Raw genomic sequence first — 24,253 nt, forward strand, 5'->3', positions numbered from 1 at the left:
ACTCTTGATTTCAGCTTAGGCACAATTCCAGGGTCTTGGGATCAAGCCCTGAGTCAGGCTCAGTATGGAGCCTGCTTGGGGTTCTGTCTCTCCCTCTCTCTCTCTGCCCCTCCCCCACTCACGCCCTCTCTCTCTCTCAAAACAAAAAAAAAAAAAAAAAAAAGAATTGATCCTGTTTTAGTAGAAATAGAATTCTCAATCCTAGTTTTATCTTAAGTTTTTGTAAAAATCAACTGAAGGATAAAGTCGTTCTTTGGATGGGGAGAGAAAAGGAAATGGGTCCTTCAGTTCTCCAAACATTATTAATGAAACCAAATTAGAGGTACTACTCTGTGAGAAGATAAAACCTTTTCCAGAAACCTCAGATTGCCTCACCCAATTGTCTTTTTCAAAATCCCGCCATTTTTAAATAACTCAGATGCCCAATTTAATAGTATTATTAATCAATGAACATTTACCATGCTCCGTACAACTGCCTAAATGAGTAAAGTGGAATATTGTGTTGAAAAACTTGAAACTAAACCCCGGGATAATGTCAATGGGATAAGAATAGGTTGTTCCTTCATCTTGCTGATTCCTGATTCACCAATTTTGTTCCCCATTGTGTGAAAGAATAGATTCTGTCTTCTTCTTGCCTTTACTCATTTGTTACACAGTCATAAGGATTAAGTGAAACTGTACAGATAACACAATTAGCAAGACTAGCCCAAAGGACATGTTTAATAAACATGTATTTCCTTTCTCTTCAAGAATCATAAGAATGTGGCCAGCCTGCTTTGTGGAGGAAATTCAAAACTGGTGAGGACAGACTATGTTGAAACACTTCTCCAAACTTGCGCCTGAGTGTCTGAATGTTATATAATTTCTGAAATGGTATGGCATATCTATAAATAGCAATTCAGATTTTTCTCATGGATTTTATAGAAATGGATCTCACTACTATAGAGTCTTGTGATCATCCCTGGACATTGAGGCCCAACTGCTAAGGGCTTGCAATCCCCAGAGTGAGTGACAAGAGGAACAGCTTTAACTCCCATCCACCCAGCGGGGTAATTAGGACATGTCCTCATTCTAGAGGCTTGTGTTAAACCATCCTCAAAACAGAAATCCTGTTTTCAACACTTTCAGTGCCAAAAGGGGAGTCTTTTACTAATACTTGTTCCCTATCCAGTAAATAAATCACATGTTCTGCAGCAGGAAAAATACTGGTGGGAGGTGTGTATTTTTCATTTCAAAGCAAGGAGCTTGTTGAGTGGTGGTATACTTTTAAAAGCATCTGGTTTGACAGGGGAGCTCTCATCACACTCCTGAAATAATTTTACACTGTTATGATTTTGTTTGTGGTTTTTTTCTTTATTCAAAATTGGAGCAATGTACTTAACTTTAATCAGAACCATCAAAGCTTTAAAAAATGCCCATATAATTTAAAATTTCTGTGTTTTTTTTAAATGTCAAATGCTGTTTTTGTTGCACTGCTAAGCTATGTTTCAGAAGTACAGGGAGTATTTCCAGTGCATCCAATGTACGGAACACCTACCATGTGTCAGACCAGTTCTCATTGCAAGGGATGCTACAGTAAACAAATGAAACAAGTTCCCTGCTCTCAAGGAGGGGTGGGGGGAGAGGAAGCATTGGTGTGGAGGCAGATTATAAATGAATAAAATATATAATTAAGTCAGGAAGATATAGCTGCTACTGTGCAATTAAAGAGGATTAGATTAGGGATACATGAAGATGAGTGACTGACTTTGGACTGGATGGTCAAGAGAAACCTCTCTGAGGAAATGATATTCACACTGAGATTTAAATGGTGAAAACCTCAACCATGCACTATTCTTGGGAAGAGCATTCCAGACAGAACAGAAAAGGCCTGAAGGTGGGGATCAGCATGGTGTTTTCCACTGGGGGAAGGCCAGTGTGGCTGGAGAATAAAGGGCAAGGGGAAGAAGGGGTAGAATCGGGGGAGGTAGGGTAGGCAAAGTAGGAATCATATGGGGCACAGAAACCAAAGAACAAGGTTAGGTCTGTTCTAAGTACTATGAAGAGCTATCAAGTACAAGGGATGGGGGTGGGGGGGGTAAGCGGAAGCATACCACAATCTGATTCACTGTTTCAAAGTTCACCCAGCTGCTGTGCGGAGAGTGGGGCAAGAGTAGATACACTTTTTTAATGTTTATTTTTGAGAGAGACAGAGCTTGAGCGGGGGAGGGGCAGATGGAGAGGGAGACACAGAATTAAACAGGCTCCAGGCTCTGAGCTGTCAGCACAGAGCCCAACTGGAACTCACAAACTGCCAGATCGTGACCTGAGCCAAAGTCAGACGCTTAACTGACTGAGCCACCAGGTGCCCCAAAAGTAGATAGATTTTTAATGCAATTGGAACCATTGAAGAATTGTATGCAAGAAAATGGACTCATTTGTGTTTGCTTTTGTGTTTGAGATATCTCTAAGGTGTAAGGATTGGACGATGGTACAAAGGGAAATATAGAGGGAGCTAGAGTGGAAGAGATTTCAGTGAATTTGGAAAATGATGTGAATTTGGATATGGAGCTCAGATAGTGTCCTTGGATTATAAGAAAAGAAACAACACTTATTGAGAAACTATTATGCTTATTTTTATATATGTAATCTCTTAATTATCACTACCACCAATGGAATAGTTACTTAGCCCCATTTTTCATATATGAAAATGGAAACTCAGAGAGATAAATAAAATTCCAAATATCCAGCAAAAGTAAATGGCAAATCCAGGATTCAAAGCTTGGTCTATGTGACTTAAAGCCCTGGTTTTTCCTATTATACTATGGTTTCCCTATGGAAACAGAATTAACAAATTATCTTTGAAATTGTATTCTAAATTTTAAATAACATTCTGTAATATAAAATACGTATATAGTTTATTTTATGGTACTGATTGACACTTAGCTTGTTTCTATTTTTACTCCTAAAAAATAAAACTGTGATAAATATTTTATATATTATTATACCTCATTTCTCATTACTTTGTCACCTGAATTCCTAGATTCTTAGCTGTATCAAAGAATATGATTTTTTTAATGTTTGTTTATTTATTTTTAGAGAGAGAGAGTGTGTATGGGGGAGGGGCAGAAAGAGAGAGAGAGAGAGAGAGAATCCCAAGCAGGCTCTGGGCTATCAGTGCAGATCCCAACACAGGACTCCATCTCATGAACCATGAGATCATGGAGCTAAAGAGTCAGACACTTAACCAACTGAGCCACTCAGGCACTCCAAATAATAGGATATTTTCAAAACCTTACTCTTGTAATATCAATTTATTTTCCGAAAGATTTGTGCCATCTGTACCCTCACTTAACCCAAACCAACATTAAATATAATTTTTTACCTTTGCCAATTTGATAACCAAACTTTTAACTCTATTGTTTAATTCACATTTCCTTTACTTACTAATGAGATTGAACATTTTTTGCATATTTTTTAGTCTTTTCATTTTTCTTTTGTGAATTTTATGTTCACTTAATCGCCCATTTTCCTACATGGTATTACTACATTTTTCTTGGTGATTTTTAAAATTTTTTTTAATGTTTATTTTTGAGAGAGAGAGGCAGAGCGTGAGTGGAGGAGGGACAAAGAGAGAGGGAGACATAGACTCCAAAGCAGGCTCCAGGCTCTGAGCTGTCAGCACAGAGCCTGACGCAGGGTTTGAACCCTTGAACCATGAGATCATGAACTGAGCCAAAGTCGGCCACTTAACTGACTGAGCCACCCAGCCACCCCTTTCTTGGTGATTTGTAAGAGCTCTGTATATAAGACAACTATTAACATGGTCCTAAAAAAAAAAAAAAAAGACTGTCTTTACCAATTTTTGCAAATAACTTTCCAGAAGGTATTTCACTTTCAAATTTTAAATTTTCATTGTAAAAACATCATACATTCAGGAGGGCATGCTCCACTCATCTGTTGCTGCATAACAAGCCACCTCATAATGTAGTGGCTTAAAACAACAAACATTTTATTTTATCACATAATTGTATGGGTCTGGGCTGGTTGCTTTTTCTGCTCTTACTCCTCACTTGCCTGGCAGATTGGCTGCTCTAAAGGACCCCAAAAGGCTTTACTCACATGTCTAGTGAGCTGGCAAGAATAGAAGAAAGTCTAAGCTCTGCCAACATTGCCACCTGGCCCACCAACATGTGTCTGCTCCTGCACAGTGGTCTCAGGGTAGTCTCACTTCTTACTTGGAGGCTCAGGACTCTAAAAGGCAGTATTTTAGAAACAAGGAAGCAACTTTGTGGCCTTTTATGACCCAAGCTCAGAAGTTACATAGTGACATCTCCACTGTGCACCATTGGTCAAAGCAGACACAAATCCTCCCAGATTAAATGGGAGGAAACACAGAAGAGGATCAAAGAATTTGTGGCCGTGTTTTCAATCCTCCATAGAGGCTGGAACTGTTCAAAGAATAAAGCAAACTCCGCTTTACCTTTTAATTTTGTTCATGATTTTTAATATGCAACTGGTTTTTCAGTATTTATATAACTTTATCTCTTTTTTTTTCTTTGTGAGTTCTGCATTGTTTTGTGAGGCATTTTTTAAAATTATTTTCAATGTGCCTGTCCACAAAATCAGGGACATTATCAAATAATATATTTGGAGGAATGATTTTAAGGTCTTTAGATACTTTGAGTATTATGTATTGTAGTCGAATTCACTTAATTTTTTAATCCTTTTCATCCTTAAATTTCCATCAGTGACACATTTGAAAGTTCATCTAAAAATGCAGGTTGAACCATACATTTAATTACATAATTGCTGTAGAGGCAAAAGAAAAAAAGAAAAAGAAGAGAAGTCTAACTAAATTGTTCTTGCTTAATACTTTGCCACATTTCTGGCTCAGTTTTTCAAAATGAACTAAAATACAATGATCTACTTTAGGCCTATGGAGCTAATCGTCCTTTTCAGGTCTTGCAATCATGTTTAAATATTGAATAATTTCATTCATTTTTATTTATTATTATTTTTTTAATGTATATTTATTTTTGAAAGAGAAAGAGAGTGCAAGCAGGGGAGAGGCAAAGAGAGAAGGAAACACAGAATCTGTAGCAGGCTCCAGGCTCTGAGCTGTCAGCACAGAGCCCCACATGGGACTCAAACTCACAAACCATGAGATCATGACCTGAGCCGAAGTCAGATGCTTAACCAACTGAGCCCCTAGGTCCCCCAGAATTTGATTCATTTTTAAATGGTAATTGTAGCACTCTTTCTTACAGTGTTTCAACTGGCAAAGAAAAAAGTGTCATCCCATAACAGCAACAAAAAACTAGTAAAGGACATTCTTCTGGCTAATAGGAAAGAACTCATATTAAACATATGTTGTAAACACTCAGTAAATGCTAAATGACAATACTCATCTCACGTTCTAAAAATGCCATTGAGGTCTTTTGGGCTATTTTCTCTGCTTCCAGTATTGCATTTCAAAAACTGATTTTGTCATCTCACTGGGTGCAGGGCTGTGAAAGCTGCAGAGAGAAATAAAACGAGTAAGATGTATGATACACATGTAACAGTGATCAGCATTTCTATCTCTTCTGTGTATCTGTCTCCTATTTTATTTTCACCATATCCTGGAAAAAAATGAATTTTGGAAGAAGACCTTGGAAGAAATCGTATTATCTAATACAGTTAACCACCATGAGGGGAGGGGGCTGTGTTGTTTTTTTTTTTTTTCAACATTTTGTTTCCAACACAAAGCACTGTGCCCTGCACATAGCAGTGCTCAATGAATATGTATTAAAGAATACTTTGGGCAAAGGTACAGAAGTGTGTATCAGCCTTTTCCTCCTACCCAATCTGATTGTGAAGAGTTTCATTTTCATGGAAGCTGCTGTTTGTGCAGAATCTCCCTCATATTTCTCTTTATTAACTGCCAATCACACCATACAAGGAATGAACTAGAAAAGTCAAGCCCTTGAGTCCATTTACCATCATTGAACTTTATTATTAGAGATAATTTGAGATCCCATGGCCTTCTAGAGACAAAGCATTCTCAAATCACATATGGCTAACCCAGACTTTATTTATGTCTGAATATCCACCCGTTGAACCAAAGTTCAGAATGTTGCTATATCCAGCCATCAGGCCTGTGCGCATACATCAGAGCCCAAGCCTTGTGTTTTGGGGACACATGTTTTATAGACATTCAACAGCTAGAAGACATTCAGGTACTTCTTCACTTCATGTTAAATAGAGAATACAGAAAAACTCTAGACCTATATCCTTCACTAGCCACAAGTACACATTCAAATAATATTAAAGTGAAATAAAACTAAACATTCGGTTCCTCAATCATACTAGCCACCTTTCAAGAACTCAGCAGCCGTATGTGCCTAGTGGCTACCGTCTTGAGTAGTGAAGTATGTAACATTTCCATGATCACAGAAAGTTTTACTGAATATTACTACTCCAGAATATATCATTTATATCACATTGCAGAAATTTTGAACTGGATACCCAGTTCTGCACTTATTTCTTGACCAACCAATCTTATTATTGATCTAAATGTCTGAAGTTGCTCCTGTTTAAATCTTATTTGAGCAACAAGTGTAGAGAATATTTCCTAACCAAGTCCTTATGAAATATACCAAAATAAAATAAAGAGTACCTATTATCCAAAACACAGAGTTAAATATCTGAAAATTGATTTTAAGTGGAGAGAAGTCCCACGTGATTTGAAAAGTTGAAATTACAGATGATTTCTAAAGTATATCCAGCTAATTAAATTACAGCAAAAGGTCAAATGGAAACCCAAAAGTGTTGCCAAACTCTATCAGATCTGACTTGATAAATAACAAAGAATAATTTCTAACTCAAATACTGTTCTATGCAAATTAGATAGAAATGTGTTGCTGGAAAAGTTTAATTTTCTTAAGTAAATCTAACTTTTCTCCCTCAGGCATTACTTCCTCATAAATTTTCTTCCTCTATAGCAAATGCCATATCCTTTCTAAATTATCTCAAATGTGTATCAATGGGAATTAAATTAATGAGAACTTAACACATAATATAACCATGAAAAGCAATAAAAATATACAATAGATTGCTTATCTGGACAAAAATTCTATATACTGTATGTGTTAAAATAAATAAGTGCATATTTGCATACACAGAAACACAAAAAATTATTCTCTTCTAGTCTGTATACAAGGATCCCTAATATCTCCTAACAGTTCACTTACATTCTGGTAAATAATAGCAATTTTTTATTGAAGTGTGTATTTATACATTCCTATTATATAATTTCACCTTTGATCCCAAAACAATATACTTTGATAATGATTCAGCTTCTTGTTGTCTCCCATTTGAGTAAAAGCATCCTCTTTTCTCTACCTCAGAAGCTGTTCAGGAAGTGAAGCAGCATCTAGTAAAGAGACAGAAATCAGCCCCAGGAGTGCCACAGGAAGGCACAAGCAAGGACACTGGTTCTTGGTTCCTCAGGCCGGCCAAGTTTCAATGTAAGTGTGAGAAGCAATGGAGGGCAGTGCAGTGGCCCGTCGCTGGGTGGTCCATGGGCCAAGTGCAGACGGAAGGATGTTGCTGTCTGGGAGCACAGGGGCGGTTGGCAGAACTGGGGTGTATCCGGCCTGCCTGCAGGTCCTGTGTCCCATCCCCGTCTTCACTGTTGCAAGAGCCTTGAGACCACGGCTACTAATGCCAGCCTTTAAAATCCCCCAGGGTAAAATACATGTGCAGAGTCTGATTCTAGCTGATTTTTAAGCCCAGGCATGTTGAATACAGTCTTAAAATAATTATTTCCATAGGACCTGACTGGGTATCCAAGTGTTCACCAGATGCTAGCAGCTAGATTTTGCAGAGGAAAATTGCTAACTTAAGCTTCTTTTCATGATTCAGCAGAGGGTTTTAAGTAATAAAAGATCTGGAGATTTGTAAAATAAATAATTCCAGTGCAAATGGGAAAATTAAAATAATCTTATCATCTCCCATCATGTCTGTATGTGCTTTCCTACCATTATCGAATTACTCTTAATTGGGCCAAGTTTGTTTTTGTGTTTTTTTTTTTCTGGCTGATACTTTATAGTTTTAAGTTATGAGCTGTAATGAAGAAATGATTCCTTTCAGATGACTGAAGTGACATATACTAAATTTTCCTAACAACAATCTAGGATCTATGAAACAGAGCGTGATATATCAAGTACAGTTTTATTCATATTCAGTATTGATATATCCACAATTTAAAAACAACAGCATGCCAGTATTTCTTATCCCTTAATTCATCTCTTAGTAGAAGCAATTAAAATATAAAGCACATCATTAACTTTTGAACTTCAGTTGGAAAGAAAAATACCATTCATTTCTGAAGAGTAGACATTATCTCATAGTATCCCCAGCCATCCTATGCTTATTACCATTGCCTGGTCTTAAGTGTGACTTTTGGACACCCAACTCATTATTTCCTAATATTCAATGGTACAATGACTTTTCATAGTCTATTTAATTTTATTTAGTCATTTAAAGAGTAAATAGTTGAGATTCCTCAGATTCTTACATTGTGCTCAAGGTGTACTTGAACAAAAAGAAAAAGCACAGCATCTGGCCTTAATGCCACATGACCACATCCTGTCTAGAATGAATTCATTCAGAATTTTTGAAGAAATGCAAGTACGTTAATGATTTTCCTTAGGTATCATATTTTTACTACAGGTACCTTTAATTATTTTGGCTGGATTCCATCAAAGCCAGATGTTAATCAAATGAAATATTTATAATGCAAAACCATTGAATAAAAAATATATGTTCGTTTAAGCAACAGCTTATAGGACTGAAACCAATCGTGTATGTTGGAAAAGCTGATGAAGGAGGTATGACTCTGTTACATTCATAATGTCAGGGTAAGGCTCTGAACTCAATTCAGAGAAATTTTATAATTGTTGCAATCAACTACAGGCTCAGCTTCTGGATTTCTTGTAACAAAATCTTGCTGCCAAGGACATTGATGGGCTCACCCAGTAAAAAATTACAATAATAATGTTAAACTAAATCATAAAAATGCAGGAGGTGGTTATTATAGGGCAGAGGAGAGGAATTGCTTATAAAGTTATAGTGGAAATATCAAAAATACACTTTATTGAACTTTTTAAAAATTAAGCTTTGTTTTTAAACTAGGGTGCAAAAGCAATAAAATGTAAAGGTTACGCAAAAAATGATTTCATTCAATCGTCAACAGCAATGATTCAGCAAATGAAAATAGAAATTACATTTATTCAGCACAGTCATCAAGTCAGCAGACTTGAAGCTTATATATGATAGTTTTCTAATAAAAATAACCAGTTGAAACTCATTTTTAAGAAGGAATTTTGACAGAAAAAAGAATAAAGAACTTTCTGAATGTGTCTCTTCTTAGTGAAAATGAACTTGGTTTGTGCCTAATTTCACATAGTGTAAAGCTCTAAATATTTTGTGTGGTTTTAAAGTTCTATGAAGAAATTCATTTGAAAGGAATGTAGAAAATAACCAAAAAAGTGTAAATATGAAAACCACGATTGACTTACAGTTAGAAAAATGGAAATAGTGAGAGCTAATCTGCTGTGTGCCCTTCAAAGGTAAAGAATGTCACTTTTAAAAATATTTTTGTGTCTGTTTTTTTTTAATTTGTTTAAGTTTGCTTATTTGGAGAGAGACAGAGAGAGCACGAGCAGGGGAGGGGCAGAGAGAGAAAGAGAGAGAGTCCCAAGCAGGCTCTGCAGGGTCAGCTCAGAGCCCAGTAGAAACTGTGAGATTATGACCTGAGCCAAAATCACGTTGGACGCCTAACCGACTAAGCCATCCAGGCGTCCCTTAAAATTATTTTAAAGTAATCAGGATTTATCCTTCAGATCATCTTTTTACTTTCTGAAAATACAGATTACTGAATCATATGTCATAGACATTTTGGTAGGTAATTTCCATACTTTCTTCAATTTAAATAATAAATATCTCTAAGTGACAATTATCATAGAAATAAACTCCTTTCACTCATTGAAATACCTGATGTGCCTTACACACAGCAAGCACTTTAATAGTATGAAGTGAACTGAATTAGTCACACTTTTGTTTAGAGATTAATGTGTCTCTTGGATTCACACTAGCAAGGTGTCTCACACATGGGAATTAATGAGCTACATCTGTAACCAAAAATATCCATGGAAAACGTGCTGAATTGATCCATATCTGGTTTATTAATCAGGCCCACTACAGAAAGGCTTTCTTGTGGTTGTACTATATTTGGGAGATAAATCGAGTGGGGAAACCACAGTTCAATTTAGAAGTTGTTTGAAACATTGAAGAATGTGGGGGTTTATGTTATATGACAGCAATAAAGTCCAATCCTTAACGGTCGTAATTCTGATTTATAAGTATATAAATATCCTGTATGTTTAATTTTAACTTCAGAGCATTATAACAGTGGTCAATAAGACCCTATTTAATATGGATTTACTTCTTACTGACACCCTCTTCCTTATTTTTTTTTTTAATAAAAAGGTTTGGGGTTTGTTTTGTTTTGTTTTGTTTCTTAAAGTTAGCTTGGTACAAACAGCCTTTAGTTGAAGCATATGGCTGGAAGTCGGAAGCCCCAGATTCTATCCTTGATTCTCCTACCAACTGGGAATGTGGCCTTGGGCAAGTCATGAGAGTAAATCTACAATAATAGGAGTAATAATGCCTTACATATGTATGGTGCTTTATGATCTAACAGAGCACTTTCACATACAATATCTTATTTAATCTCCACCCAGCCTCCTATGAGGAGTATGGCAATTATTAACAACCTCCATTACAGAAAGTAGAAATTTGAGACCCAGAGACACTAAATCACTTGTTCACAGTCACTTCAATATCCAATGTCACAGCCAGGAACAGGCACACATGATTCCAAGCTGGTCCTTGTCTTTTTACCTCTGCACCACACTGCCGCCCTCTGGTGCCTCCAAAGCTGAAATTACAAGAGCAGCACTGCCCACTATGGTAGCCATGAGCCACATGTGGTGATTGAGTGCTTGAAATGTGGCTAATCCCAGTTGGGATGTATTATGAGTGTAAGATACATGTGGGATTTCTAAAACTTTGAATGAAAAAAGAAAAAAAGAATGGAAAATCTCAATACTTTTTATATTGAGTACACATTAAAATGATAATATTTGGGATATCTTGAGTTAAATAAAACATTAAATTAATCTCACCTGTTTCTTTTAAAATTTTTTAATGTGGCTACTAGAAAATGTGAAGTAATACATGTTTCTCATTGTTTCTGATGTTTGAATGGCTCGCATTGTTTCTGTTGGACAGAGCTGGACTAGAGAATTCCATTGTTCAGAGTTTTCACAGTACTAGGCTTGTTTTTGCACCTGTCTTGTTGTGGTTGAGACAAATTTCCAAATATTCTGTCAGACTTAGAGCAATGCAGATTCACATCAATAATTTGGTCATTTTCATATATCTTCCACATACAGGGGAAAATCCAGACTTTATTAGTTGATGCCTCAAATTGCTCATTCATTGAAAAGGGTCATGTTAGACTTGCTGGATGCTTGAAAGGCTTGGAGTAAAAGTACCATGGAAAGAACTATAAATTATATTTATGACTCTGTAACACACTTTATTTTAAAATATGTTCCCATTAAACATTATGAGTGAATGAGACATTGGAGTATTAGGTGATATAGGCAATGTAAAATAGTAATTATATATAAATTTAGCATAAAATACAGTATATTTTATTCCCCCTACCAACTCTTTAAGACATTTTATATATAATCCCTAAAGAAGTAGCTTATTCCCATTTTGAAAAATCCAACAGAAAGTCCTCAGGAAAAAACGGGTTCTTATTAGGGAGAAAAGTATATATTACAGTAAAAAATAGCCCAAATCACTGAAAGTTAACATCTACTTGGCATTGATTATGTGCACTCAGCACAATGCTGAGAGTTAAACCAAGATTATCTCATTTGGGGATTTGAAAATTAGCAAAAGGGAGCAGAAGCTAACCTCTTAACCATTGCTGCCTTTTACTGCAATGCTATTTGAAATCACAATGCAACCTATCACAAAAGTATTAAAATATTTGGAATTGATTCCATTTAATTCATTTCAACCCCACAAATGTTTATCCAGCAAACACAATGGATCAGGAACAGTTTTAGACATTGAAGGAGTATGGGATAATAAGACCAGAGCTCTGCCCTCAAAGAGTACACAAGTTGGTAGGCTTGTGAACATGTTTTTGAAAAATACATACTTATAAATAAGATGATATGAAGGAGGAGTTACTGTTCACTTTCTAAAGGCAGCAATAAAATTGTTACCTTACTTATGTTACAATATGTTCCTATATATTGTAACAGAAATGTTTATGGCTCTGCTGGCAGGTATTGAAGCTTGTCTATTGTTTATAATGCAAAGGTTTCATGTTAGAAACAAAAAACAGGGGCTCCTGAATGGCTCAGTCAGTTAACGAATTCATGAGTTCATGAGTCCATGCAGAGTCAGGCTCCACAATGGCAATGAGGAGTCTGCTTGGGATTCTCTTTCTCTCCCTCTCTCTCTCTGCCCCTCCCTCACCTGCACTCACTCTCTTGTGCTCTCTCTCTCAAAATACATACATGCACACATACAAACATACATACATACATACATACATACATACATAAACTTTAAAAACAAAACAAAAAATAACAAAACCCTCCAAAACAATGTGATATGAATTTCAGAGGTATGCTTTCTTCTATATATTATACCCATTTAGAGGAAAGTGGGTTGAAACTATCTTAAATACATTCTAGAAAAAGGAGGATGAAAACAAACAGAAAGGGATTGAAATCAAAATGGCACTGAAAATGACAAAACTGAAAACTAAATAATTTTATAACTTTTAATACAATGATAGTAATATGTTACCTTTGAGGGTAGAGATTAAAAATTGTGTAACTTAGCTAATTATATATTAATTTTTAAAAGAAGGTTTCAAAATATAATGTAGAACTTGTTGCCAATTTCTTAATGTTCTTGCTTATCTACAAGAAAAGAAAAAGAAAAAAGAAATAGCCAACTGTGTGTGGCAGAATTTTAGGTGTCTCTATGTCTTTATTTACACTTTTCTGTAATAATTCCAGAATAAACACGCATTGCTTTTATAATAAGTAAAAAGAAAAACTTTTGTAATCCACTCCAAATTGACTGCAATCAAGACAGGCAAAAATCATATCAGAGGAGTGAAATGCAAATTTTCTTCTCAATCACAAAATTTCAAAATAATAACACATTTCATAGGTTCTCCTTTCAGGGATTATTGCACTTCCTTTGATTCAAGGTAAAGCAAACTGTGGACTATTCAAGTTCTCTAGACAAGAAAGGTGAAAACTGAGTTAGGTTTTCTCGATTTTCTTGAGAAAGTGGTTTAGCCTCCACTGTGAACGCAACTGTAAAGATCAAGGTTATAAAATGAACTCTAAATTGTTATTGCAGCAATCAGAAAAGCAGAGCATCATATAAGATGCACCTCTTCCACCTTGAAACAAATTGGCCATCCATCATTTTCAGTGGCATCTGCTTCAAACTGGCCTTTAGTTCTTAGCCTGGAGATGTATAAAACGCCATATGGGAATATATCGTATAATCACCTCTTTGAGCTGGATAAGGTCTTAGTGATCCTAAAAAGGGAAATATAGAGCTATTCTAAGCATCCCAATTAAAAATTCGGGGAGAAATATTTGGTTTGATAACTTCTTTCTTGGAAACAACATGAAAACTTTACTACAAAGAAAACTCAGAAATGTGCTTTGTGTGCCATTTAATCATTAAATCATAAATCCACAGACCATTAGAGCTGAAAGGAGACTTCTAGATTATCTCATCCAATACCAATATTTTGTAGATGAGAAAACTAAGGAGCAGAAAAATTAATTTCTCAGGAAAAAAGATGAAATCACTGAAAAATATCACAAAGAATCCAAGAATTTCTGGAAGCTTACCTAGGAACAGCTAGGTATTCCAAATCCTACGAGAACTTTAAAACGTGAGTTTTTGGTTTGGTGGTGGGTACCCGTATACAAGGAAGGAGAGATACTAGTATCGACTAATATCCATATAATATGTGAAAAGCACATTCATAGTGAATGCTTATACAGCAAAAATAAAAAATATAACAAAGCCAATGATAGCAGACCAGATCATTCACTCGTTACTTAGCTTCCTTTCTTCAGTGAGTCAAATAATTGAAATGAGCTTTTCTTTGCCACTTTTCTGACACAAATAGTCTATTATCATGAGAAACTGGCTACTTCCACAGTTTCTGATAGACCAGAAAGTAATGCGACATTCAATCCTTGAGTTAAAAAAGACAGGCTGTCAAAAGCCTCCTGATTTTATGCATTTATGAAAAATATGCTTATAATAAAATTTTATTATTAAAAACATATTCCTCTCATCTTCAAATTATATACTTACTATACGTTATATACATTCTGGAACAAGTAAATATCAAGGCTCTTTTTCCAAGTTCAATATCTGGCCAAGAAATAGAAATAGTAACCCTTGATTTTAAGGAAAATAGAACAGTGCATGTGTTTCTATTGTCATCTATAAAATAGGAATAGGAGTAGATTCTCATAAAATTGTTTGATGATTAAATTAATAGTATATGTAAAATGTTTAGTGCAGTACTTGGTACACAGTTAATATTCAGTAAATGTCAGCTATTGCTAATAGTAGTAATATTATTATTATTTCTGACATGACAATTCCTCCACATACATACTTCCCTCAATCAGACCAATCTCTTGTGATTCCCCACAGTTTCATGGCCCCATGCCCTTGCTTATGCTGATCTCTCTTTTTGAATGTCCTTTCCTTGCTTCTCCTGCTGAACTCCAACCCATCACCCAAAGTTTAGCTCTGGAGGCTCCTCCTCTTAGGCATCTTCCCTAATCGCTTCACCTGTGTTAATTGCACTCTTCTGTTACCCAGGGTACCCTGCACATATGCCTCTCCTGGCCGTTGAGAATGTGGCTTTTTTTTTACTTGATCCTCCCTCACTTCCAACACACACACACACACACACATGCACGCACGCACACACACGCACACACTGACACATAGAACTGAAAATGCGTCACACTCCATTTTTTTTTTATCCCTGTAGACATGTCAATTGAATGAACCCACTCCTGTATAAAAAGATAAGTTATTTTTCCTTCATGAGTAGGGATTGGTCTAGAATGTGTACCTAGTGACCTTAGTTTTGAGGGGAAAATTGGGTAAGGGTGGGAATAGCTGGGAGATGGACCTTGGAAACCCTGGGACCTGGTTCTGCCACAAACCTAACCCTGTGGTCTTCAGCTCATGTAACTTCTCTGGACTCAGTTACCTTCTCGGCAAAATGAACAGGCTGTGCAAAATATTCTCTGAGGATCCGCCCAATGCCAACATTTATATGATGCTAAACATTGGTTCATCTCAGTGGTTCTCAAGCTTTAGCAGATATCAGAATCATCAGGAGGGGCTTGTTAAAACACAGATTCCTGGTCAGCAGGTCTGAGATGGGGTACTAGTTATTTGCATTTTAACAAGTTCCCAGTTGATGCTGAAGCTGCAGGTGGAAGGACAACATTTTGAGAACCACTAATTAAGCTTCTAATCTTGTGACACTGTCCCATAGTCACCTTGGTGACAGCACTCCTGATAATGCAAATTCACAGTAGGATGGAGGCAAGTGAACCCAGGCTTCTGTGAGGCTACCATCAGGAGGACTGAGAGCCTGTGGGTGAGTCCTGGGAGAGGACTCAGAAGGCAAACGTTGCTAACCGTAACAGTTTTGTTTAAGGCCCATCTTGTGGGGAAGAGGCAGCCTGAGTTCACAGTGCTGCATGCGAGGCACAGAAAATAGATTGTGGGTTTTGACCCATCCACTGAATCCTGCTGCTGCTCAAGTCACAATGGATTACAATTGCCATCTAGTGATGGTTTTGAATTACTGCATCTAGAAACAACAATGAAATGCTGCTTTCATTTGGACACTGCTTTTTTGTTATGAAACTATATTCAAGATGAGAACCCCTAAGAATAAGCTCTAATGTACTCTGGCATCATTTACATTTATATCTAGATACTATGCGAATAAACATGTATATAGCACTTACTGTGTACTAGGCACTGCTCTAATACTTTATATATGTTGTTACACACAGCAGCCCAATGAGACAGATACAATTATTATCCCCATTTTTCCAGAAAGAAAATATAACTACAATGTACAAAAAAATTAAGAAACTTGCCTGAAGCTGCCCAACCAGTAACGTGTACAGCTGGAATTGAACCTAGACAGCTCCTGGAGAGAGATTACTCTAGCCAGCCTCTCTTATGTTGGCAGTTTAAAATAGTTACCAAAACAATTGTTACCTGTAAATAGTTATCAGGCCCAAGTCAATTATCTGGGGGAAAAACTCATAAAATACATACTGAAGCAATGAGTTTTTTCTGATTCTTCCAAATGAAATCAACTGATGTAAATAAAGAAATGCTTCTACCCACCCAAAGACATTGTCATGCAACAAAAAGAGCAACAATTTAGAATCAACTTCCAACTTGTTATGCAACCTTGGACAACTTGCTCAACCTCTCTGGGCTCCACTTTCTTCATCTATAAAGTACAAAAAAAAATGTAGTTTACATTCTTTGGGGATTCTTTAAAATCAGATTGGATTTTAGAGTTAAGAGTTATCCAGTGTGTGTGATCACAAGAGGAAATGTGGAAGCAATGGGCAGTGACCAGTTTGGTTTTTCTTAAATGGTCCTACATGTGGGAAAGGAGCCAGGACAGAAGATTTGATCTTCTGATCTACTGTCCGGCAGTGCTAGCAGTAAATAATAACACTCATGGCATTTGCAGTGAAGTAGATCAATGCTTCACTTCTCTTCCCGGATGCACTTGCCTGTGTGCCCGAACTCTGCATCCCTGCCTGTTCCAGCCTCCCAAGAGTCCTCACCAAAGGGCAGGAAACTCACATCTTTGCTGGTGGATTGAAGTTCAACCCCCTTCACTTCAAATTCTGTGATCAGAGATTTGCTTGGATTTAAAAACCTGGTCCCTGCTAATCCTTTTAGCTTCTTATCTAACACTTCCATTACTAAACCATTTCTTACCTCAGTAGGCCAAACAGTACAGAATGGTTACCAAAACAAAGTACTAACAGTTTCTTTGTATTGTGTATGTATAATATGCTAAGATATGCTGATATAAAGATTCTTGATCATGAAGGAAAATAAACATGTAGACAGAGCTCAAGGAATAAAGGGTAATAATTAAAATATAGTGAAGTAAAATATCACTATCTCACTGTAATAGATTTTTATCTCATTCCAAGTACAGTAAAACTTGGATTGTGGGTAACTTGTTCTGCGAGTGAGTGTTCTGCAAGACAAGCAAACACTTCGAATAAATTTTAACTTGATAAATGAGCAATGTCTTGCAACACAAGTAGTATGTGATGCTGAACACCACATGATCACAACTGAGCCAATGGTTCTGTCTCTCTCTCTCTCTCTCTCTCTCTCTCTCACTGCGGGATTGTGGGTGATTGTTTCCTATGTTCGGATGCTTGGTCTCAGGCCATGGTATTTGGCAGAAATCAGTGATTTTTCAGGAAGTTAGAAGATACCCACAACTAGCACTAGTGTATTTTTCATTGCTTCAAAGCACCTATGGGCAGTCCTTTGCTTTTCCATTCAAGGGTAAGCTTAGGAATGCTTGCTTCATTCTAGGTCAGGCTGCCTGCAGATAGAGACCCTTTCCTCTGCTGCCTTATTGTCAGTTACATTAAATACAGTATATGATAACAGTTGTTAATACTGTAGTCAACATCCGTGTGAGCATATACAATGGCCCCCATGCAGAAAAAGACTCCTTTGAGCCAATAAATAACAGTGAGTCTGTTAGTGATAGTGAAAGTCATCCAACACAATAATCCTCCTCTCTCATCTCCCTCACACCAGCCATGAAGGTTTTCAAAAGTAAGTGCAGATTAATTTATTTTTGCTTATATTTTGTATTTTCTTCATTATTTCTATTATATTACAGTATTGTAATCATTTTTATATGAATATTTTTGAGCTGTGGAACAAATCATCTGAGTTTTCATTATTTTTTATGGGGAAATTCGCCTTGATACACAAGTGCTTTGGATTACTAGCATATTTCCGGAACGAATTATGCTTGCAAACCAAGGTTTGCAAATATATTTGCATATATTTAATGCTCATAGCAAACTCAGAATTAGGCTAGGTAAGTGTTATTATCAACTTTATTTGCAATAAAGCAATGAAGGAAATTGAAACAGAAATTTTAAAAAGCTTCAAAAAATAAGTAAATAATTGAGGGTCCATATATCCCAATTTTTAGTCTATGTTTGCCCCATAATTATAGTTTCTTTTAACAATAAAACCTTGACACAAAATGACTACCTTGTGATACTTTGAATAAAAAAGATTAATTAGAAGATTAATTAGATCCTAAGCATAGTAGAAAGTCTACATTAATTCACTCAACAAACATGTGTTGAGAATCTACTGTGTGCCTGGCACTGTTTTAAGTGTAGGGGATTTAAGGGTGAAGGAGGTCAGAAATGACATTCCACCTTCAGAGCTTACATTCTATCTTGTTGAAGAGAAGACAATAAACTAGAAAACAAATAAATATGTAATACTGTGTCTAGTAATAAAGAAAAACCACAACCAAGAGAGTTGAGAGCATTGTTTTAAATCAGATGATCAGGGCAGACCTCTCTGAAGAGGTGACATTTGTTCACACGTCTGAAGGAGGCCAATTCATGTAGAGATCTGAAAGGGAGTTCAAGCAAAGAGAAGTGAGTGGAAAGTCCCAGGGCTGGGAGCCAGCTGGGCTTGTTCCAGAATAGCAAGGGACCACTGGCCTGAGCACATTGACTAACAAGATGGTGTCTGGGAAGAGGGCAAGGCCATAGTATGCATGCCTTGCAGGCTGTGGAGGCAACTCAGAGTTCATAGGAACTTCAGTAGGGAGGCACAGGAGGGTATTGACAGGATGTCTTTATTGGTCTGCATCTTTAAATCATCATTCTGGTTTCTCTGGGCAGATTAGACTCAGGCCAAGAGTGGAGGCAGACACTCTAGTTAAACTACTGTAACAACAGTCCAGGCAAAATATGCTGGTGCCTTAATAATAGTGGCTCAAGATGTATCTTTATGGAGAGGTCCTAAAACTTGTTGATATATTGGCTAAGTGAGAAAAGGATAAATCAAGAACATCTCCTAGGCATCTTAAATAGTCCAGTTCATAGAAGCAGAAACAGAATGGTGATTGCCAGGTATTGGGGGGAGAAGGAAATGGAAAGTTGCTGTCAAATGCATATAAAGTGTCAGTTATGCAAGATGAATAAATTCTAGAGATCTACTGTATCACATTGTACTCAAAAACTGCAGTAACTCTGAGAAACTATTTTCTGGGGAAATAAAATTAGTTTTCAACATTATCTTGTGAATCATGCAATGTCATTTAATCATAGATTACGTCAAAACTTAAATTTAAAATGTTATTATGCATTTACCAAAAACACTTTTTTTTAATTTAAAAAAGGGCTACATAAACTCTCAGAATTTTTGATGGGGAAAAAAAAAAAAAGAATATCTCCTAAGCTTTGAGCCTGAGCAACTAGATAAGTAGTAATATCATTTTCCAAAATAGGGGAGCCTGAGGTAGAATTAGTTTCCTAAACCTTGTAACCTTCTAATTACACTAGTTAATCTGATTTCAGAATTTTAAATTCAAGAATCGTTAAGCTACGTTACCACTTTTGAAAGAATGAGCCATGTATAGCAACAATGATACTCTGCTATCACATGGAGTCCCACTCTGAGATAGAATTCTAAACTAGACAAAGCAGCCTAAGCTGGTGTGATGTTTCTAAATGTTCTTTTGTAAAAGAGTTTCAAAAACCCATAACTAGAGAATTATGAAATCATGCCTTCTGTTTAGGACATGTTTTATAAATATGAGTAATGGAAGCATAGCTCTCCCCGCTCTCAAGAAGTACAAGGTACAAGTCCACGGTTCATTTCAAAGGAATGTTAAATATCGGCCTGAGATTTATACTCTTGAGAAAGAAATGTTACAGTGGAATCAGGGAAGAAATGTGCTGGGTTTGAGCCAGTGGCTCTTTTGTGGGAACCACAGTCTTGAACACGCAGGCAGCTGTGTTGTACTGAGCCCGGCCTCAAAAGTTTGGGGACAGTGTCATCACATCACCCATGCATGATTGATAAGAGCAAGAAAACACTTTTGGAGTACAAAGACTTAGCCAAAGTCACCAGTAAATCTGAGATGGAGCCAAAACTGAGTAAACAGTAGTTTTTAAATGGACACAGAAATTTTTTGATTCATATGCAGAAAAAACAAAAGGGACACCAAAGTCCAAGGAAATGTAGTTCCTTTATCAGGCCCCACTTATACAGAGAGAACAGCTCCTTTTCAACATTTTGGCTTGTCTGATGGATACTAATGAGCTCTGATCATTTGTGTAGAAGAAGAAGCAGTGAAATTTAATAGTGTATAAACTATATAAAGACAGGGGCCTGTCTTCATTATTGTTGTGTCCCCGGCAATTGCCACTGTACTTGGCACATACTTAGCACTGAACAAATCCTCGCTGAATGAATGAATGAATACACAAAAGCCTGAATAAATGATTAAAGCTAAGGAAGGAAAGGAATCTCTTCTTTCTATTTGTATATATATATATGTATATATTTGTGTATATATATATATTTATATATATACATACATATATACACATATATGTATATATATGTATATGTATATATGTATGTATATATATTTATTTATATACATATATATATATATATATATATATATATACATATATATATAAAACCATGGTATCAGGTGAAACGTAACCAAAATGACAAGAGGGAACCATTCTTTTTTTTTTTTTTTAATGTTTATTTATTTTTGAGACAGAGAGAGACAGAGCATGAACGGGGGAGGGTCAGAGAGAGAGGGAGACACAGAATCTGAAGCAGGCTCCAGGCTCTGAGCTGTCAGCACAGAGCCCAACACAGGGCTCGAACTCACAGACCGTGAGATCATGACCTGAGCCGAAGTCAGACGCTTAACCGACTGAGCCACCCAGGCACCCCAAAAGGGAACCATTCTTGTCTAACACACTCTTTTCCTCTGATGTAGCAATTCAGTTCTCACTGCCTACATAGTTATATCATTCACTGACATTGACTGAGTATTAACAGATCTTTATCTCTATCTTTCAATGGTTTTTATGTGGTCTACATTTCCCACCTATTCTCTGTACTCTTTGGTGAGGGGATTACCAGCCTGAAGAGTTAAACAAAAGGTTGAATAATTGACAGGCTGCAGCTCCAGAACTTGATTTTTGGACCACCCTCTCAATTCTAAGATTCTTAGCTCCATGTCCAAGACTCAAGTTTGCCTTAAGCTTACATCAGTTTAATCACCCTTACCACTTCTGACCTCCTGCTCAAGGGCAGCCTTTTTTCCATTGTCATCATTCTATCTGGCCATAGCTGTTGAGTAGCTATGGATGGAAATGAGTAAAGGGAGAAAAATAAGAACTTAAAACGGAATTAAATGGGATTCATCCATTCCCAGACCAAACCCTCTATAGGAGAGTATTGGAAATCTCATCTACAGCATAGACTGGCCTAGGATCCAGTCTGGGTGTTAGAGGCTGTTGGCACTCCGCCTTGAGTAAATGAGCATGAACCTGTCCTTGTATCAAATGTTCTTCGAGATCCTTGCACCTAAGCTTTTTTAGAAGTGTATATAAGTCATTCTAAAGTGAGAAAATGAACAGGATACACTCTAGTAGAAATCCAATGACAGATAATAAAATAAGTCTTTCCCATCTCCCTTTTTGATGACATTACACTTTAAAAATAGGTACATGGAGGAGCCCAAGGGAGGAATTTCAGTAAGGCAAATTTACTTACAAGTAGAATTTCTTCCAGAATACAAGAGCCTTTGGCAAACATTGGTTGGCACATTCTTCCTAAAAGGTAAAAGCCATTTTTTTTGGCAGGTTTTAAGTGACACTTAAGAGTGTCAGGCAAACCTTCCAAACCGTAGCCAAAATGCAAGTTTATCCAAAACACACAGCATCCCCAGCCAGCTCAAGATCAACAAAAAAAAGTTAGGCCTAACCATTACAGAATGTTAATTGTGAAACATAATTCCTTGATATTTATGGCTCCATAAACTGGGCAAAGCTACTGAGTATTAAGAAGTATTCTGCAGTGGAGCAATTGCTTATCCTTGATGCTATAACATGTGCTATATTAAAGAGAACCACAAGTTGGTCACACTCTCTCCATTAGGACATGGTTCTCTACTTTTAGTGTGCCTAAAATCAACTGGAAGCAAGCTTGTAGAAAAATGTGGGTTTCTGATCTGGTCCCCAAGCCTATCTAGTTAGACTCTGTTGGGGGAGGGGATTGGGACAAAGGAAGGCCAGTGAGTAAGATGCACATGGTCTGTAAACCATACACGGATTGAGAATAACTTGCACCAGAGTCTGAAGTGAACACCCGAAAGTTGGGACTCTCCATGCAACTCTTTAATCCTTGCACCCAGCACTGACACTGGAATCTGGAAGATACTCAATGAATTTTTAATGAATGAAAAGCAGTTAACATTTATGAATGCCAGGCACTGTTCTAAGTATTCTACACATATTAACTCATTTAATCCTCACAAGAAGGAACTATTATTAGCCTTGACACTTGCTTGGCACTCTGCCTGCACACTGTCCAGAGTGTCATGTGGCTGGCTCTTTTGTTACATTCAACTGCTGCCTCCTCAGAAGAGTCCCCACCCGGACTGCCTGTCTAAAGTTGCATCAATGCCACTCCCGTCCAGTCGCAAGATCCTGTTCCTTTTCTCTATAGCCCTTGCCTCCATCTAAAACTATCTGGTTTGGTTTATTGCCTGGGTCCCTCCACTAAGATATAAACACCATGAAAACAAGAGTCTTGCACCATGAAAACAAAATCTGTCACCGTATCTCCAAAGCCTAAATCACAGTAGACACCAAAGAAATATCTGTTAAATGAATACATTTGACAAAACCATAATAAATGCAAAGTAAAGGAGTTGTGTTTGCTATATAATTTTTTAGTTCTCTCAGAGCTTCCAGAATTTATTAGGCTACATGTAAAAAGCAAACCCCAAAATGTCCTCAAAATTATTCCCTAATCCACCTTGCCCCAGGTCATAGCATGGACATGTGGGAAAGGGAAAACTAAGTAAAGGTGAAAATGGACAGTCTGGATAGATTTCTCACTCTATAGCTTCAATATATTTTTTTAATTTTTTAATGTTTATTTCTGAGAGAGAGAGAGAGAGAGACAGAGCATGAGCAGGGGAGGGGCAGAGAGAAAGGGAGACACAGAATCCAAATCAGCCTCCAGGCTCTGAGCTGTCAGTACAGAGCCCGGCACAAGGCTTGAACTCGTGAACTGTGAGGTCATGACCTGAGCCAAAGTTAGACGCCCAACCAACTGAGCCACCCAGGCTCCCCTATGGCTTCAATATTTTGTTTGAAATGAACTCTTAGGATATCACACAGCCCCATTTTCAAACGTAAGTAGAAAACACATTCCAAGATCAAATGTACATGATTTTCTTAGATTAATCTGTTTTTCTTGGCCACACAACGACTCTGCTTTACTAGTTCAGAAAGCTGTATCTGCATGACACCAAAAGAGCTAGTTAAATCAATGAAACTCATACCAGTCATCTCAATAGTAAAAAGAATGGATATACCAGTTCACTCCAAGTGGCAAATGTGTCAGAATCATTGATTTTACCCTGTGCCTACAGATCAAAATCAGAAACTGACGGTAGACTAAGGAGAGAGAAAGAAACTCCTTTTAAATGGGTTTCTCATACAGTACGGCTCAAACCCATGGTTCCTTTGAAAGAAGCCACTTGCCAATTGACCTCATATCAATGCTAGTCACGTCCCTGCAGATTCTGACCATGGAGGAGCTAAATGATCTCCTCTTTGTGTATGGTGTGGGTCTCAGACAAACAAGAGCTAGGACTGAGGGGTAGCTGCTGAATGAAGCGTTTTGTTCCAAGCAATTTTTACCATTTCTACTAAAATGCCAGACAGTGAACGTTGTCGGTAATGTTGTTGGA

General features: G+C 37.0%; 1 protein-coding gene across 2 annotated transcripts in view; it reads left to right on the forward strand.

The window, feature by feature from the left end:
- The window catches only part of COL8A1 (collagen type VIII alpha 1 chain), a 149,477-nt gene that overhangs the window by 89,402 nt on the left and 35,822 nt on the right, over window positions 1-24,253 (forward strand). For both annotated transcript variants that reach the window (XM_042955872.1, XM_042955873.1), the window contains one exon: window positions 7,371-7,490. The gene's annotated coding sequence lies outside the window, so the exon portion shown is untranslated. The remainder of the gene's footprint in view (window positions 1-7,370; window positions 7,491-24,253) is intronic.

Source organism: Panthera leo, chromosome C2, assembly GCF_018350215.1.
Source record: "Panthera leo isolate Ple1 chromosome C2, P.leo_Ple1_pat1.1, whole genome shotgun sequence".
NCBI classification, from domain to species: Eukaryota; Metazoa; Chordata; class Mammalia; order Carnivora; family Felidae; genus Panthera; species Panthera leo.